Raw genomic sequence first — 17,279 nt, 5'->3', positions numbered from 1 at the left:
TGGCCTTCCTCAACCTGCATTGTGTTGGTGCTACAGGTTTTCGTCCAGATGTCTGTCCCTGAAAACAAAGGTGCCTTCTTTGTCATCACTGCGGGCCATCTGTATCCCTCTGCGTGAGTCCAGGAGAGAGAAGGAGACACCAGGCAGGAGACAGGCAGTGAGCTTGGCTGAACTGTATGGGGAGAAGCAGGGTTGCAGGTGGGAAGTCAGGACAGATGCTAAGAGCTGAGACCCAGCTGCATGCAGAGGCGGGGAGTTGGTCCCCGGGCTGCATCAGCAGGACTCTGTGCCCTCTGGGCTCCTGGGGGAGGACTGGGTGGGGTTGGTGGGTTTCCCCAGCTGGGGAGTGGAGGCGGAGAAGGAGGTCTTGGCTCCACCCCTGCCGGGTTCCCCTCGGGCTGCTGTTCCCTGGCATGAAGGTTGGAGGTCCTCCCACGGCATCCCGTTCTATATACCTGTGTCTCTTCGCAGGCTCTGGCAGGTGCTCCGTCCCCTCCTCCCACTGCTCAGGGTTCGGGAGGTAACAGCTCATCGGAAGGAGGCCCCCAGACCCCTACCCCTCACCCACACCTTTGTGATGCGCCCCTGTGTGGATATGAGTTTCTGAGTTCTCCTATTTGAGGCATGTTTCCCATTGGAACCCTAACGGGTGCAGACAGATGGATAGACCTAATCGCCCCTGTTCTCAGTAAGTTCAGAGGCGTTTTCTTTCCTGTGTGACTCTGACATGATAGTCACTCTGCCTAAAGCCCTGATTTCCTCATCTCCAAAGTGGAATGAATAGTCTGGATTTTCACTGGCACTGAACGAGCTGACGCCTGTGGGACACTTGGCACAGGGCCTGGGAGATGGACACATTGGATACATTTCAACTTTAAAAAGGTATGTTCTTGAAGTGCCTCTTTTCACTCTAGAAATAAATTAAAATACACATCCTTTCATGCCCTGAGTGGGGTTTTATAGCAGAACAGTAAAAGTCAAAGATGAGGAAAGATTTTTTATTTTGTATTTTCTTAAAATAACCAATTTAAGAATTACTCGATGGGAATGATATGAGCCTCTCAAACGTTGCTTTCCCCACCGCCGCCTCTACCCCCTTGGATTCTGGAAGCAACAGAAGACAAGCTCTGTTCAAAGATTCCTCTGAACTCTATGACTCAGGCAAGTTTTATGGGAGATTATACAGCTCTGTAAAGAACTTGATCAAACATGACAACAGGCCCGCAGATAACATCATTGTCAGTTTACTCAATTGAGTTATCTGAAAAAATATGGTATTTAATGAGTCTGTTCTCTGTTCTTTATAGATGTGAGCAGAGAAAGATGTGTGCCAGCCGACCCGGAGCAAAGGGGCTGTGCTCTCCCTCCCATCCTGCAGAAGGCCAAGTGGTTCCAAGTTGTCAGGACAGTGACGTCTGAGACAAAGAAGAAAAGGGAAGAACATTCTCAAAACTGTGAGCTGTCTTCTTGCCCGAAAGGAGCATAGCCCAGAATCGGACACATGTGTCTCTGAAAAGCAAGGCTGCCTTGTAAGGTTTCTCCAAAATTATTCTGAAACCAAAGAGATTAGTGGTTTTGAAAATGGGAGTCTCAGGAGGTGTCTGTGTGAGCAATAAAGTGCGAAGTATGTTTTTCTGGAAGGTAGCTGTTTATAGAAAGGAGAATTCTGTTGGCCACGTCTCTTTTTTGCATGAGTTTGGGGGATTAAGTGTAGAAACTGGGTTGGTGACACAGGCTCTGGCTCCTTAGCTCAGAGCCGCTGATGCCGCAGAGTCCCAGTCAGCTTTCATTAGAAGTGAAGGGAAAACTCTTTGCTTTTAAAACTTTGATCTGAATAAGAGTCAGAATGGTAAATTTTCGTGTGCTAAAATTACTCCTTGGAAAGCTTACTGCCAGCATCGGTCCATGGGGTAGAACCTGGATATTTTGGTGGAATGTTGAAGTTCAGCTCTCTGATGAGAGATCTTCTTAGAGTCTTTTCTCACTAACCATCCCGGTGTTTTTCTGACTGATGTAAAATCCTTGTGCTTGCTAAGAAGAGAAAACAATGGCAACAGGCAACGGGCAGTAGGTGCGAGTTGGGGCGATTAGAAACTGTGGCTTTCTATGCGTAGAGTCACTACTGCTTAAAGAAGCCACAGCCACCCTCTCCTGGGCCTTGTCCCTTCACCTGGTCTGACATGCCTTGCGGGACAAACTCTCAGAGCCCTGGTTCTCATTCCGGTGCGTACGCGGCAGAGACCCACCCCGGGGGCGTTGGGGTTTTCTACATGAGCGTCTGATCCGGCTTCCGCTGGCATCCGCTGGCATCCGCTGGCATCAGTCCAGAAAAGCAGCGTCTGCGCATCAGGAGTGGGGCAGGAATTCCACTTTAATTATAAATCTGATTTGCACGGTATTCCACATGACTTCTTCAGCATTTGGTCCGCCCCTCTTTGTGGAAGCTGAAGACTTCATGCCTCTCGTGTTGACCCAGCTGATCGTCAGGCACTTCTGAACAACAAGAGAGCCATTCATCCCAAAATGGCGTCTCCGAGAGCAATACCCAGGCTTCCTGGGGCGGGCTTGCAGGCTCTAGAGTCCCACCTGAGGGCGTGGGGAGCACACTGTTTGTGCCAAAGCTTCGTGCTTTTCCAAAATGCTCCTCACCCTGCTTTCCTGACAGAGTTTCTGTGTCTCCTTTGCAGTTCCTTCCCAGACAGTGATGGGGACAAAGGTGTCCTCAAAGGAAGGTGAAGGGGCAGCAAGACCCCTGACGATCGCATTGTTGGAGCATCAAGTGATGTCAGAAGCTTTCCGGCCCCGGAGGCGATGGAGTGCAGCGTGCAACAAAGGGTATGATTCCAGGGCCAACTATAAACTGCTTCCATTTACAGGAAACATCCCAGGAACAGATGCCATTTCTTAAAGTATTGCTTAGACTTTCCCAAGTACAAGAGGGAGCGGTTGTCAAAGAGCCTGGTGGTCATGGAGGGGGTTAGGTCTTCATCCTTCCACGTGGCTGGAGTCACAGCACAGGAGAGAGTCAAGCCAGACTGAGGCAGATTCTTAGGATGGGCTCCCTAGAAACCCGGAAGCCTTATTAGAGACCGAAGTGTGTCCCCCAGAATTCATAAGGTGAAGCCCTCACCGCCAAGGTGACTGTATTTGGAGACAGGGCCTTGAAGGGGACAACTCGGGTTCAATGACATCCCAGTGGAGGGGCCTAATCTTACAGGGCTGGTGTCCTCATAAGAAGAGGAAGAGACTCCAGAGCTTTCTCTCTCTCCACACACACACACACACAGAGAAGAGGCCATGCGGGGACACGGTGAGAAGGCAGGCATCTGCAACCGAACAAGAGAAGTCTCACCAGAAACCAACCCTACTGGCACCCTGACCTTGGGCTTCCAGTCTTCAGAATGTGAGAAAATATGTTTCTGTTTTTCAGGGTGTCCAGTCTATGATGTCTCATTCCGGCCACCCACGCTGCTCCCCAGAGGAGAAATGGGTGGTAGCTTAGCATTGGGCTCTATCACATTCGAGAGTATCAGATAAATCGGTGAGGAATGAGGACCAGTGAATATTCATCAATGCATTATTTCACATTTCTAGAGAATGATACATAAATTCTCTTCTCCAGAGCCTTAAGAACTCACAGGTCGTCCCTTTTATGACTACATTTTAGAACAAATTCGTGCCAAGCAAACTCTTCTTGACATGCCGCAAGATACAGGTAACATATTTTCCAACCAAGCCCTGTTCATTTTGCCCGGAATTGTGATTCTCACCACCAGTGGTGGAGGACCCTAATGACAAAGGAAAGGAAAAGTTCTCTCCATATTCAAATGGAAAACAAATCCCTTTCACCTTTGCTAATAACGCACAACACACAATCTAACTGGAGCATTTTACATCTTTTCTATTAAGGAAATCTGTATGTAAAGCTGGGCTTTTAGGGGCACCTGGGTGGCTCTGTGGGTTAAGCATCTGCCTTCGGCTCAGGTCATGATCCCAGGGTCCTGGGATCGAGCCCCATGTTGGGCTCCCTGCTCAGTGGGGAGTCTGCTTCTCCCTCTCCATTTGCCCTTCCCTCAGCTCATGCCCTCTTTTGCTTTCTTTTGCTCTCTCTCGCTCTTAAATAAATAAGTAATAACTTAAAAAAAAATAAAGCTGGGCTTTCAGCTCCTCAATGATGAGCAAACTTTTTATTTAAATATTCAAACCTAGTTCTCTATATAACCTAATCCGTATTACTTGGGTCTTGGAAAAGCTGACAGAGAGAGACAGCCAGCCAGAGAGGGAACACAAGCAGGGGGAGTGGGAGAGGAAGAAGCAGGCTCCCAGCGGAGGAGCCTGATGTGGGGCTCGATCCCATAACGCTGGGATCACGCCCTGAGCCGAAGGCAGACGCTTAACGACTGTGCCACCCAGGCGCCCCAGCACCCTTAATTTTATAAAGCTCGGTAGTATTTGGCCTGCTACCAAGACCCAGAAGCCCTCCCTGGCTCACTTTTTTAGGTGAAGATATAGAAAGCGTCTGTTTAAATAGTAGCAAAGGTTTGGCGATTTAGGGAGGAACGTAGGATGTGCTGCTTGCCACTCCGTCACAGGAATTAGTTCTTCCCCAGCCATGCAGCAGTCTGCACGTGCTAGTTGGCTCTTGCTCTGTGCACAACTCCTCAGAGAGTGAAAATTGAGAAATAATGAAAGAAAATCTATCACAATGGTCACGAAATAATTTAACGCAGTTACTAGCATGTGGTTCAGTGCATTTGTGTTGATGACGCAATTTCCTAAAATAAGCGAGAGAGCCCAAATGTATAGAGCTGGGAGAATTTAAAATGATCTTGAGCTCCCACTCCTTGCTTTCTAGCTTCTATTGTTAGTCCCATGTCATTATGCAAAGATACATGTCAGCCGTTGTCCATTGCTTGGAAGCAGGGGCTGACAAACGTTTTCTATAAAGCGCCAGGTAGTGAATAGTTTTCATTTTGCGAGTCATAAGGACTTTGTTGAAAACAGCCACACTCAATACTCAAGCCAGTGGCCAGGGCTGTGTTCCTGTAAAGCTTCGGTCAGAAAACAGGGGCTGGGATGGCTTTGGCCTCCAGTCTACAGGGTGCTGAGCTCTGACGTCGAAGATAAAGCCTGTCCTCTGCTTTACTTCCCAGGGTGCCTAACCGCCAAACACCGGCCTTTCCCTAAAGCACGCACATCCTTGCTTCCTTCACCCACCTTATTCTACCTACTGGGTGCCTCGACAAGCGCCAGTCGGTCAGAAATGGCGCCACTCTCAAGTGGCGCCTCTACCGATTTTGTACAAGTGGCCTTCAAAGTCAAAGTCTGGGGCTGGGGTTGCCTCAAACTGCTCAGCCCAGGACTTATTTCCATAGGCCGCCCTTTAAACTGTCTTTGTTTGGCTTCAGAGGAAGCATTTAGGAAAAAAGAAAAAAAGTGATAAGTGATGGCTTGTGAAAATCAGTGGACAGCCCTGCGAATTTCCTGACATCAAAAATGTGATTTTGCAGAAACAAAGAAGGCTTGTTTGTTTTAAGCCAGTAAATGTCTTCCTCTGCAGCATTAGTCTACTGCTTGGCTTTTGAATGTCCCACGGCTTGCCTTCCTTGTGTAAAACTGTTCCCCAAATGTCCCCAGTACAGATCGTGCAGTGGAAGCGGCCTACTTGTATCGTGTGGCTGGATGCGAACACAGCCCTTCGGTGGAAGGAAAATCCAGCTCCCTCTCACCCAAACATCGACTGGAACTTCTCCTTGCAGCTAATTTAAACAAATTTAAACACACTGGCTCCGTGACGGAAAGCCGACCTGGAGCCCCACGGCGGACCACCTCCCTGACAACCGCGTGCCAGCGCAACAACTTCTGTTTTCTCAAGTTCATTGACGGACTCTTCCAGCTGTTTTCAGAAGCCCGGAACACTTCATCTCTACTGGTCAAGTCTGAGGGTGGGGCAGTCACTGTCTGGAGAAGAGGACCTCACTTGACCCTAGGCAACCATGTTTCTGGACAACCATGAGTGGCCTCACACGTGGGTGATGTTGGTTCCTGCATTTACCTGGTCTCTGTGGGATTCAAAGGTGTCTGGAAAACCGTAAGAGCTTAGATGCCTTGTCCCACTGGTTGCAAAGCCTACTCTTCATATTCTGAGGCTTACCGTCTTGGTAAAGCCAACACATATTCTACAGAAACTAGATTGGCAAAGGACCGAGAAATGCCGTCTGAAGTAGGTTTGTAGCCCCACTCCTGGTATTTCTAGGAGAATAAGGATGGGTGTGATGGACAAGGAACTATAAATTCAGCTTCAACTCTCCTAAGTCACAGAGCTGATCTGAGCACACTGCGGCCCCTGAATTAAACTTTCTCAGCACAAAGTACTGTACCTGCTTTGCAATTTGTCAGCCCGTGCTTTAGACAGGTCACGGATGCGGTGCAGCCAGATACACGTTATCTTATAAAGAGAGAGCTAGTTTCCTGGGGCGCCTGGGTGGCGCAGTCATTAAGCATCTGCCTGCGGCTCAGGGCGTGATCCCAGCGTTCTGGGATCAAGCCCCACATCAGGCTCCTCTGCTGGGAGCCTGCTTCTTCCTCTCCCACTCCCCCTGCTTGTGTTCCCTCTCTCGCTGGCTGTCTCTGTCAAATAAATAAATACAATCTTTAAAAAAAAAAAAAAAAGAGAGAGAGAGAGCTACTTTCCAAACCACACACAGACCAAAATGGTCATAAGCCAATTTTGTTATAAAGTTCCCCCCAAAGTGTATATCTTCCTCAGAGTCTCGCTTTATTTGTAAATTTGAAATACCTGCTTCTTTCCATTGACAAGTTTCCACCCACTCACCTGTCCCCCCGCATGACTGTTCAAGTCACAGGATTCTCTGCTCCTCGCCAGCAAAAACCAGTGTGTGTCTTCATGTCGCCGCCCTTGCTGCAGACAGGGTTCTAGATGTAAAGCCCATGGACAGAATTTTGCTTTCAGTGAGCACACCCGTACACCCCACAAAGGCAATAATATAACGTACAGCCTCTCTTCAAAGTCTTGATTTTTTTTTGTCTGTGGTATTTATTTATGTACTTACTTGTTTGTTTTTTAATTAATTTTTTCGTACAGTTGATGCACATTGTTACGTTCATGTTGTCCTGGATATTTTCAAGGAACTCGTCTAACACACTCGTTACACTTACCTCAGGCTCCGTCTAAAAATGCCCCTGCCCTTGCTTGAAAACCCAGCCTTGTTTTGAGGCAAGATTCAGATGGATTCCGCGAGCCCACTCAGACCCGCTGATGGGATGACAGACTCGCTCATCTCTCAGGGAGCTGATTCCAGAACAAAAATGCAACCCCTCTGTAGGTTTTTTCTTTGTCTCCTTCCTGGTTCATTAATATTCCATCTCCAAGACCAGACCTCCCGAAACCGTGGTCAAGCAACGGTGTAATTTTGATAAAACAGACCCTCAGTGTTTGACTCACTTCAAAGGCCAGACTTGGTGGAAACGGGAAGAAGGTGCCAGCAGTTCCAACCTGACAGACAGATTTCAGACCAACTCTGAACAAAGAATGCCTCCAGCTGTGAGATTCTTTTTCGTCTTTGGCTAATCCCTTTGCAAGTTTTTGTTCTCTTCCATTTTTTTTTTTTTAAACAACCGGTTTTTAAACATGCACGTATGGAGGGGTGGGTAACCTCGTAAATAACTGGGAAACAAATTCTTAATTCTTACCCTGACCCCTTCCCCCGCCGTCTCGTTTCTCTGCTCCTTCCAATCTGGCTGTTTGGATGGGAGCTGCTGCGTGATCACACCACCTTCCTACATAATAGGGCCCGTTTTACACGGGACCACTGCCTGGCAGGTGGCAATTAGGTCAAGCTGGAAGAGTGGGCAAGGTGAGCAACTTGCAAATAATGTGAGAAAAGGCTCTGCTGTCACTGTGTTCTAAAGAGACGCTGTGGTTTGAGACGCTGGCACCTTTGAAGCTGGCTCCACGGAGGCTGAGCAGAGATCTTAGCTTTACGAAGGCACGTGTCCCACAATACCACTGGGGGCCCCGCCAGCTGATTTGTGCCCCGTATTCGAGGAGCAGTTCTTTTCATTGCTTTTGTACAGCTCTGCATGTTGTGGCATCAGTCAGCGGACGCATGTCTGTATAAATTATGCATGTATGAGTTCACGTTCATGTGCTAGTCAGGAGGCTCCTCGATGGATCTGGGCGCTTTTGTGGGGCCGAGGAGGGAGGAGGGATGCGGGATCTCTAGGTTTCCATGAACAGGACCACGCGCAATGAGAATAAATATGGAGGTGGGGAGCTCTGGGGGAAAGTAGGAATTTCACAAGGCGAGAAGGCTGACCTGAGCCAAGACAGTTGTGTTTTCGCCTTTCCTGTCCCTCCTGTCTCTGCTCCCATCCCCAGGTCTTCCCAGCTGCGCTTCTGTCTTGCCCACCTCTACCCTCCCCTGCAGCCCCTCAGCCTCACCACTGCTGGCACCCCCCTGCGGACAGAGAAGCTGGCAGATACCAGTCTCCCTTCATGGAGCATGCATGGAAGAGGACACATGCCAGTTTTGTTAAGGAAGCTTTAAATTTAAGTTTGGTGGGTGATAGGAAAAACACGTAAGACAGCATAGCAGATGCTGTGATGGCCGATGATGAATCCCCCAGCGAACATTAATTCCACGCTGACATTCTGTCTGGAGGCAGAAGGGGGACTTTGACATCCAGTGTGGGAGGGAGGCATTAACAAATGTGTATAACAATACGAGTCCAAAAAAATCACTGTTCAGAGGAAGCTGAAGATGAGGGTTGACCACAGCTTCGGCATCCTGGATGTCTATTAAAAATCCCAAACTGTGTATGATAAATAAATGCTAGGTAACTATGGCAACCTGCTAGACTTGATGGGATGGCCCTCCTGTCTGGAATAACACAGTGGAAGGGTGCAAATTATTCAGGATGAATGATCCTTCTAGAAGATGAGGAGCTGCTGCGGTGCGTGCCAGGGAAAGAGCACTTTCACAAGGCACAATCCGTGTGTTTTTACCCAAAGAAGATGGGCTCGCAGGAGGCACTGCCGTCCACCACAGCGACCTGGGTCTTCCGACTTCGGGAACTCAGAGGGGCCTGCGTACTGGGTATCAAAGCCACTCCTGTTCCCCTCCAGTTATGGTGAATATCAGATACGACAACACTAGCTGTGCTCTTATGTTGCGAAGGGAAAGGTAGAATATGGATTCATCCATTTCCCATCAATCCATGACCAAAAAAAAAAATAGTGTTGATAAGTAGATGACAGATATGAAACAGAGAAAAGGAAGGAAGGATTACCTCATCAGGAGAAAACGGCCTTTTAAAGAACACGTACGAGGCTGACGTCACAGTTTTCGTGGCCCGGGAGCGCCACCAGCACAGGGAAGAAACGTGGGGAGCCCTTTGGGCATCGACAGGCACGTGAACGTGGAGCCCCCGATTCAGCGAGACGTTGAACACCCTTTCTTTCCTGCTGCGGAGAAACTGGGAAAGTGCAAAGTGAAGGACGAGTGATGTGGGTTTGCCCCGATTGTAACACCAGCCTCCCAGCGCGGCGCTGCCTGGGTCTGCGGCCGCAGGGCCACGAAGCTCCCCGAGGAGCCAGTGGCCTATCCTTTGCTTTGCTGGGTTCAAAATGTGTAGCACTGAAGTTGACAATGCCATGTTTTAGGTTCATTTCTGAGCGGGGAGGTGGCCATAAAGGGTCCTGGTGCTTCGCAGCTGATCGTTGTCCCAGGAGAAAACTCGCGCCTCCCCCTCCCCCACCACCAGGTGTGTCTCTCTTTGGTTTCCCAGCCGCCCGGAGTGTGGTGTCAGTTCTCTTGCTGAAGTGCGGGGATCGCTGACGTCGCTGGGGCGCTCCCCTCCATCTGCTCCCCTCGTGCGAACCCCGTTCTGCTCATTCTTCCCAAACTGCTTCACTGGACGCCTCCGCTCTCTTACACGACGGCAGCTCACCCATCAGTGTTTCCCGGCTCGTCACCGAGGGCAGTTCTACCTCCAGAAAGCAGCGAGCCGCGCAGCTCGGGACATACCCTCGTGAGAGGCTCAGGATGGCCTAGAGTGGCTGGGAGCGGGCGGAGCCGACCGGGCTCACCAGCCGCAGCCCCTGTGCCCGGCCCGGCGTCGTTTGTGTTGACCCCCCCCCCCCCCCCCCCGTTGACGCCTCGCCCCCTGCGAGAGAGCCTGCGCTGGCCCCTTCTCTTTGCCTCGCCATCGGCGTTGGTCTGGGGGCCGCACGTTGCTCTGCCCCTGCCCCTCCTTTCGTTGCTCAGGCACTTTTCTGGATGATTCGGCAAATCGTTTTCTGAGTCACCAGTGAGAGTTCCTCCTTCCAGGACCAACCTACAACCAGGGGCCCCCAGTTTCTTGTGGGGGGAGAAAACAGAGGACTTCCCTCTGCTCTTCCCAGACCACAGACAGTGGTTCTGCTCCCACTCGGAAAGCAAGCATCTGGCATCCAGGACAGAATTTATTTTTATTTTATAAATTGATTTTTTTTAAGGTTTTATTTATTTATGTGACAGAGAGACAGCCAGCGAGAGAGGAAACATAAGCAGGGGGAGTGGGAGAGGAAGAAGCAGGCTCCCAGCAGAGGAGCCTGATGTGGGGCTCGATCCCAGATCGCCAGGATCACGCCCTGAGCCGAAGGCAGACGCTTAACCACTGCGCTACCCAGGCGCCCCTATAAATTGATTTTTAACAGAGCTCCATCACGTCCAAGTTTACGTACATAGAGACACACTTTTCACAGACAAATCCATCTGTCCAGGCGGTAAGAGCTCATATAGCATCATGGTTAGGGACACACCCCTTAGAGCTGCAATGCCCGTGTTGAATCCGTACCTCACTCCCTTGCTAGTTTTATATTCTTAAGCAAGTTAGTTAATATTTCTCTGCCTTGGTTTTATCATCTGTAAAATGGGCGTGTTAATGATATCTTCTCATGTTCTTGTCACGGAAATTTAAATTGATTTACTTCAGGCGAAGCACTTAGAACAGTAACTGCAATGTAACGAGCACTTAGCATTTACCCTTAACGCCATCCTTGATGTGGCCATTCAAAGAGAATGAACTTAGAAATTAGTAGAGATATAAATACTTTGGTTAATCTTAGCTGAGTATTCATGATGTCTCTTACACTGTACTGAGCCCTTTACATGGATTAGATTATCCAAGTTTAAATTATATTTCCATGACCTATTAGCTGTGTAATATTAGGGAAATTAGGCAGCTTCTATACACAATTTTCTCACCTACAGAATGGACATAAAATATCTTCTTTGAATTGCCGTTACAACTTAAGTGAGATCAGGTACGGTGAGAGGCAAAAGCCTGTACTACGCGGGGACTGTAGTGATTGCTACTGTTGATATCACCGTCATCGGTATTATTATTGATGGCGCTCTGTTGTCTGAGAGTGAAGGACGGCGCTAGCCCAGACCAGCATAACCCCTCTGAACTAATGATGCAGATGTGATTATTCTCATGACCCAAGGGCACGGAAGGCATTTGCTCCTTCCCGTGACAAGCACCGTCAGTTACTCTGGATAAAACCAGAGCAATAAGAGAACTTAGTTTTTGTTTTGAAACAACAGCCCTGGGCACCTGGGTGGCTCAGTTGGTTAAGCATCTGCTTTTGACTCAGGTCATGATCCAAGGGTCCTGGGATCAAATCCCTTGTCCCATGTCGGGCTCCCTGCTCAGGGGGGACTCTGCTTCTCCCTCTTCTGCTCACTCTGCTCGTGATCTCTCTCTCTCGGATAAATAAATAAACAAATAAATAAATAACAGCACTATTTCAATACGTGGCATGGTCTTAATTTTCCCAAGCCTTGGGTTGCCTCAAATTTTATGATTACATAGCTGAAGAAATTAGGTTTAAGTACAGTTAGTTTGAAGTGGTAATTAGGAAAGGGGTACAAAAGGGAACACAGGCAAAGAAGAACATCCCGCCGACCTTGGTCCTACTGCTGACTTCAGGTCGCTTTTCCACCTTTTCCACTGAGGCAGTAGTAACGCAGACCAGCGACTCCTCAGCTCCCCTCTCCTCCCAGCTCCATGGACTGAGGACTGTGAAAGACTACATTCAAAGAGTAGCCCCTGGTTCCTTTGTTGTTGGTGTTGTTATTTATTTATTTATTTCTTCCAAGAACAATGTAGGGGTCTCCAATTAGTTGCAGGTGCAAATATTATGCATGCAATTAATTGTCTTCAAATGGTTAATTATGGGCAGAATTGGCTAATTCGGGGTGCAATTAACTACTTGCCACTTATTCTGAGAATGCCCGTAGACAATTGTGTCTGCAATTAATTTACAAGAGCCATTACAGTGAAAACCTTGTACTATAAATCCAAGAATAGAGTGGGAGAATTTTTTCGAAGCAGGACTTCACTCTGGATTAATTGCATTGACTCTATCCTTTGGCTTTTCTATGCAGGTTGACTGTCAATGGGATTTCTACGAGTTGCTCGCGTGATGTGAGCAGACCTGCTAGCAATGAGGACGGAGAAAGGAACAGAGACGCCAGTGCATACTTAGGGAAGCCGCAGGGCCCTAGAGTGGCCAGGCCCCAGATGTCGTTCTGGAAGCAATGTTCTACATGGCCCGTGTTTATTTGTTCTATTTGTTTGGGGTTTTTTTGCTATACATTTTCTGGCACAGTAATGCAGGGGCATTTTCAGAAATGGAAATCCACACATCTTACTGAACAACCAATTTTTAAAGTCATCTTATTTCTAAATTTGCTAACGGTGGTCAACAGTTAAACAGATCCTACAAGCAATTGGAAATATAGTTTTAAAATTTAAGTTCCTTCTATAGGCAACCACTGAGCAAAATACTTTGACTAAATTATTGTATAAAAACCCTCAAAATAATTATTTGTATTAAGCACTCTTATTATCCCCATTTTTGCGAACCAACTCAAAAAAGGTTTGGTGACTTGCAGGTTGGTGGTGGAGCCAGGCCTGACCCTCGTCAGCCCATCTCAAGCCGTGGACCTTGGCTGCCATGTGATGTTGGGGAGTTCAGGCCTCATAGGGCCTTCAGACGCCAACCTCTCCAGCTTCTTCCCCGGACAGATGGGGGAATGGTGGCCTACACAGCTTAGCTGAAGACAAGCTCGAAGCCAGACATGCCGCCACCCGGTCCAGTGCCGTTCTAACCACATGTTGCCAGAGGGAAATTATGTGGAGTCAGTTCTGCCCATTCTCTGTCCAATCTTAAGAAAGGACGGTTTTCCTGTGGCGTCTGACATGTGTGCGTGTCTGCGTGTAGGCCATTGATTGGAAATGACATTCCATTGAAAATGCCTCTGAGGACCAGACACGGATCTCCAGCAGGGAAGGGTTAAAGTTGCAGTGATTTTGCAGGCTGGATCAAATGTTCTTGAGAGGCCATTCTTCACATCTTGTTTCTTTAGCGCCAGGATAGGGCGAGTAATCAAAGGTGACAAGCCTTCTCTGCTCGTCTGGTCCCATTCCCGGAGCAGGGCAGCCCACAGGCGCATTGATCTGCTGTGGGTCTCCAACGCAGAGATCCTGGGCCACGCGGGGCCCCGTCGTGTTACTGGAAGGAAGGAAGGAGGCACGGACCACTAACTGAGAAGTAAGACAAAACGTTTTCTCTGCAGACATGAGATTCGGTCACCTTGAGTTCCTGGGCAGCTGTGATTTAGGTGCCATCTCTGTCCAGCCTCGGACGGCAAAGCAAGGCCACCGGAGGTTTGCTGGCCTGCTGGGAATGGGCTGCAGGCGCATTCAAGCGGGAGCGCGCCCCCGTGTAAGGTCTGTATTATGTAGGTCTGTGCCTGAAGCCAGGGAAGGACACCACGGAGTGACAAATGCCCCTCTGACGCATTTTCTCCTGGATTCTAGCTACCTTTTGGAATAAAAGTTGACAACGGGAAAGAGGGAGAAAAATAAATCCATCGAAATGTATAAATCTGCTGCCCATGAGGTCCTTGGGGCGCGTTACTACCCTTAAGTACTTTCCAGCCGCCTTAGCATGAGAGAAGTGCTTATCGCCATTTAGGTAGGGAGTGAACGGATCTGGGAGAATTGAGCCACCCTGCCAAAATCACACACCACATCTGCAGAAAGAGCTGAAAGGAAGGTGCCTCGAGGTTGGGGCTGATGACAGTCAGGGCTGTGTTTCCTTGTGGGATACGTCATATTCTTGCAGGAAGATGGCTTTGAGCAAGGCTGGGCTCTCACAGTGTTGGGTATGATTTGTAAATCTAAGCCTTTTTTCTCCCATAAATGTGATTTTGCTTTACACACAAAAAGGTGTGACATGAGGAGACAACTTACGTTTATATCAGGTATTACTGACCACGCGATGGACCTTCAGGGATTATGAGGCTGTGTGCATAGAGTCACTGATCTGGCTAGGCCAGCTAAGACTGAACTGCTTGGTGAGCCTTGGGTGGTAAAATGTACAGAACCCTTGTGTCTGATTTCCTATTCTTCGTTTTGGTATCTGGTTTCTTCCTTCTGTCTTAGGTCTTGGCCAACACTCTTGAATTTCTGACTTTTGACTCACAATTCGAATAGCAGTTAGGGTGCTCAGAATTATAATTGTCACTGTCTTCAAAATCTCAGTCCTGGTGCAAGAGCTTACAATAACCTCCTGTTCTGAACCCAAATCCCTACCCCTATGAACTCCTTCTCTACAAAGTCTTGCCACCAACTCCCTGGTGTGACAAATACCACGTCTGTCTTGATCAAAGTGTGAGTTCCATAGTGTGCATCCGGAGTGTAATTAACATTGGTCATTCCTTGTTGTCGAAGGTATAAAAGGTGCCAGAAGGAAATTGGTTTTAAAGAGAAACAAGAAAAAAAAAATTGATTCCTGAAAGAAAAGACTTGTCAAGGCAATTTCTTGCAAGAGCAAACCCTTCATTAGAAATCAAGTTAGATCTAATTTTGAAGGAGTGGATAGATGTCTCCTGGTATTTCCTATTGTCATATCATATATGACACATATAGATGAGAGTGATTGTTTTCAATCCCACCTATATTAAAAGAGAGCTAACCAAATGAGTAAAATCAAATGTAATTAGTTTAACCTAAATTGTAGGTTTTCAAAGCAATTAATAAAACGGAAAGTTGAAAGCTGCTTGTTAAGCAAATCAAAGATCAAGGAATGTATTTCTTTTATTCAATGTCACTCCCATGCAAACCAACCTACACAACTCATTTCCATGTTTGAAAGACAGCAAGTGTGTAATTGGAATGCACGGCGGCGGCAGCAACTTCGGCAGTTTGTGCATTGCCTGGATTCTTGACGACAACAGCAGCCACGTGCAAGGACTTGGAATCAAGATAGACCCGGATTTGGGGCGCCTGGGTGGCTCAGTCATTAAGCGTTTGCCTTCGGCTCAGGGCATGATTCCGGCGTTCTGGGATCGAGCCCCACATCAGGCTCCTCCGCTGGGAGCCTGCTTCTTCCTCTCCCACTTCCCCTGCTTGTGTTCCCTCTCTCGCTGGCTGTCTCTATCTCTGTAGAATAAATAAATAAAATCTTAAAAAAAAAAAAAAAAGATAGACCCGGATTTGAGTCTGAGCTCAGCTCTTCACTGGCTCTGGGAGCATGAATGCTTCCTTCATCACTGAAGCCTCACTTCCCCTGGCATATCCCTCCCTTTAAAAATGCAAACTGCCTAGGGGCTGCGTGGATGGCGCAGTTGGTTAAGCATCTGACTCCTGGTTTCGGCTGAGGTCATGATCTCAAGGTCCTGAGATTGAGCTCCACCTTCGGCTCTGCGCTGAGTGCACAGTCTGCTGGAGTTTCTCTCTCCCTCTCCTTCTGCTCCTCCAACTCACACTTGCTCGCTCTCTCTCTCTCACAACAAATAAATAAATCTTTAAAAATAATTCCAACCATTTAGAATTGCAGGATGACTCTCCAGGGAGGTTTCTCTATAGAAGCACCAGGACAGTAGATGGTAAGAATCCTAAGGCAGCCATTCACAGGTGCCTTACGCTCTGGGCCACTGAGAGCATTTGGCATTTGTGGTCACTAATTCCAACGTGTGTGTGTGCGTGTTCACACACACACATCAACCTGAGTTGATCTCACAGCACTTTTGCAAGGGAAATAAGGGACATGAGATATTATGATTCATAATAAGAAATACATATTTGGTGTTGTTCTGGCACAGACCTCCTAAAACCCTTGGAATTTTCCAAGTGATGAGAGCGATAAAGATGTCTCTTGTTATGTGAATGAGTTTTGGGCCACTGGTTGCCAGGAGAACCAACTTTGTGATTAGAGGATTAAGACTTTTAGTCCGACCTCCCCATCACCCCACCTTTGGGGAGATTGGGGTGGGGGAGGATGAATCCATGGTCAATGGCCAATGATTTAATCCATTGTGTCTGTGGAATGAGGCCTCCATGAAAGGACCCAAAAGGATGGGGTTTGAAGAACTTTTGGGTTGGGAAACGCATGGAGATTTAAGAGAGCAGTGCAGCAGGACAGGACATACAAGCTCCTCGCCCTTTCCCTGGACTCTGCCCTAAGCGTCTCCTCCATCTGCTTGTTCCTTCATTATCTCCTTTTATAATACACTAGTGATCTAGCAACTAAAACCTTCCTCTGGATTCTGTGAGCTGCTGTAGCAAATCAATGGAACCTAAGGCAGAGGTAGTTGGAACCTGCAATCTGTAGTTGGTAGGTCAGAAGCCCAGGTGACAAGCTAGACTTGCAGCTGGCATCTACGGCGGTCAGGGAGGGGGCCGCGTTCTAGGACCGAACCCCTACCCGGTAGACTCTGAGGCAATCCCCAGGTAAACAGTGTCAGAATTGGTGGAATTATAGGACACTTGATGTCTTGCTCATGTTCAAGAATGGATTGGCAGTATCGACTCCCCCACCATGCACACGCACACACACACATTGGAATTGGTGACCAGAACCACCTATCGTCAGGCCCATTTAGCAGATCACGGTAGTGGGATACGGAGACACAGAGACTGTTACACGCAGAGCGTGGGGTAAAGTGCAGCATGTGCCCTCTCGTTATTTCTGCAGCAATGACCATATGACCACTCACTTTAGCATCTCTTTAAGAGCACTCGTGGTTTCAATGTAGTTGTCTTTTTAACAGATAGCAAAATTTACAACAAAGATAGATCTAATTTGTATGTCTGGTTTCTTGCAGTCCCATGGGGTCTCCAAGATTCCAATGATCCATTGATCCAGGTATCAAATGATGGCCGATTGTGAAACTGAGAGGCTCCAGAAACAAAGAATGGAG

General features: G+C 48.1%; 1 long non-coding RNA gene across 1 annotated transcript; it reads left to right on the top strand.

The window, feature by feature from the left end:
* Nucleotides 1-480: 480 nt before the first annotated feature.
* LOC123803304 (uncharacterized) lies at nucleotides 481-2,882 on the top strand. The gene is made up of 4 exons (XR_006782822.2): nucleotides 481-688; nucleotides 773-882; nucleotides 1,308-1,529; nucleotides 2,688-2,882. It is a non-coding gene; the product is annotated as an uncharacterized LOC123803304 (long non-coding RNA).
* Nucleotides 2,883-17,279: the final 14,397 nt, after the last annotated feature.

Source organism: Ursus americanus, chromosome 7 (genome assembly GCF_024610735.1).
Source record: "Ursus americanus isolate L20-20 chromosome 7, mUrsAme1.1.p, whole genome shotgun sequence".
Classification (NCBI taxonomy): domain Eukaryota; kingdom Metazoa; phylum Chordata; class Mammalia; order Carnivora; family Ursidae; genus Ursus; species Ursus americanus.
Note: the sequence above shows the minus strand (reverse complement) of the source record. Positions and strands in the feature narration are given on the sequence as shown.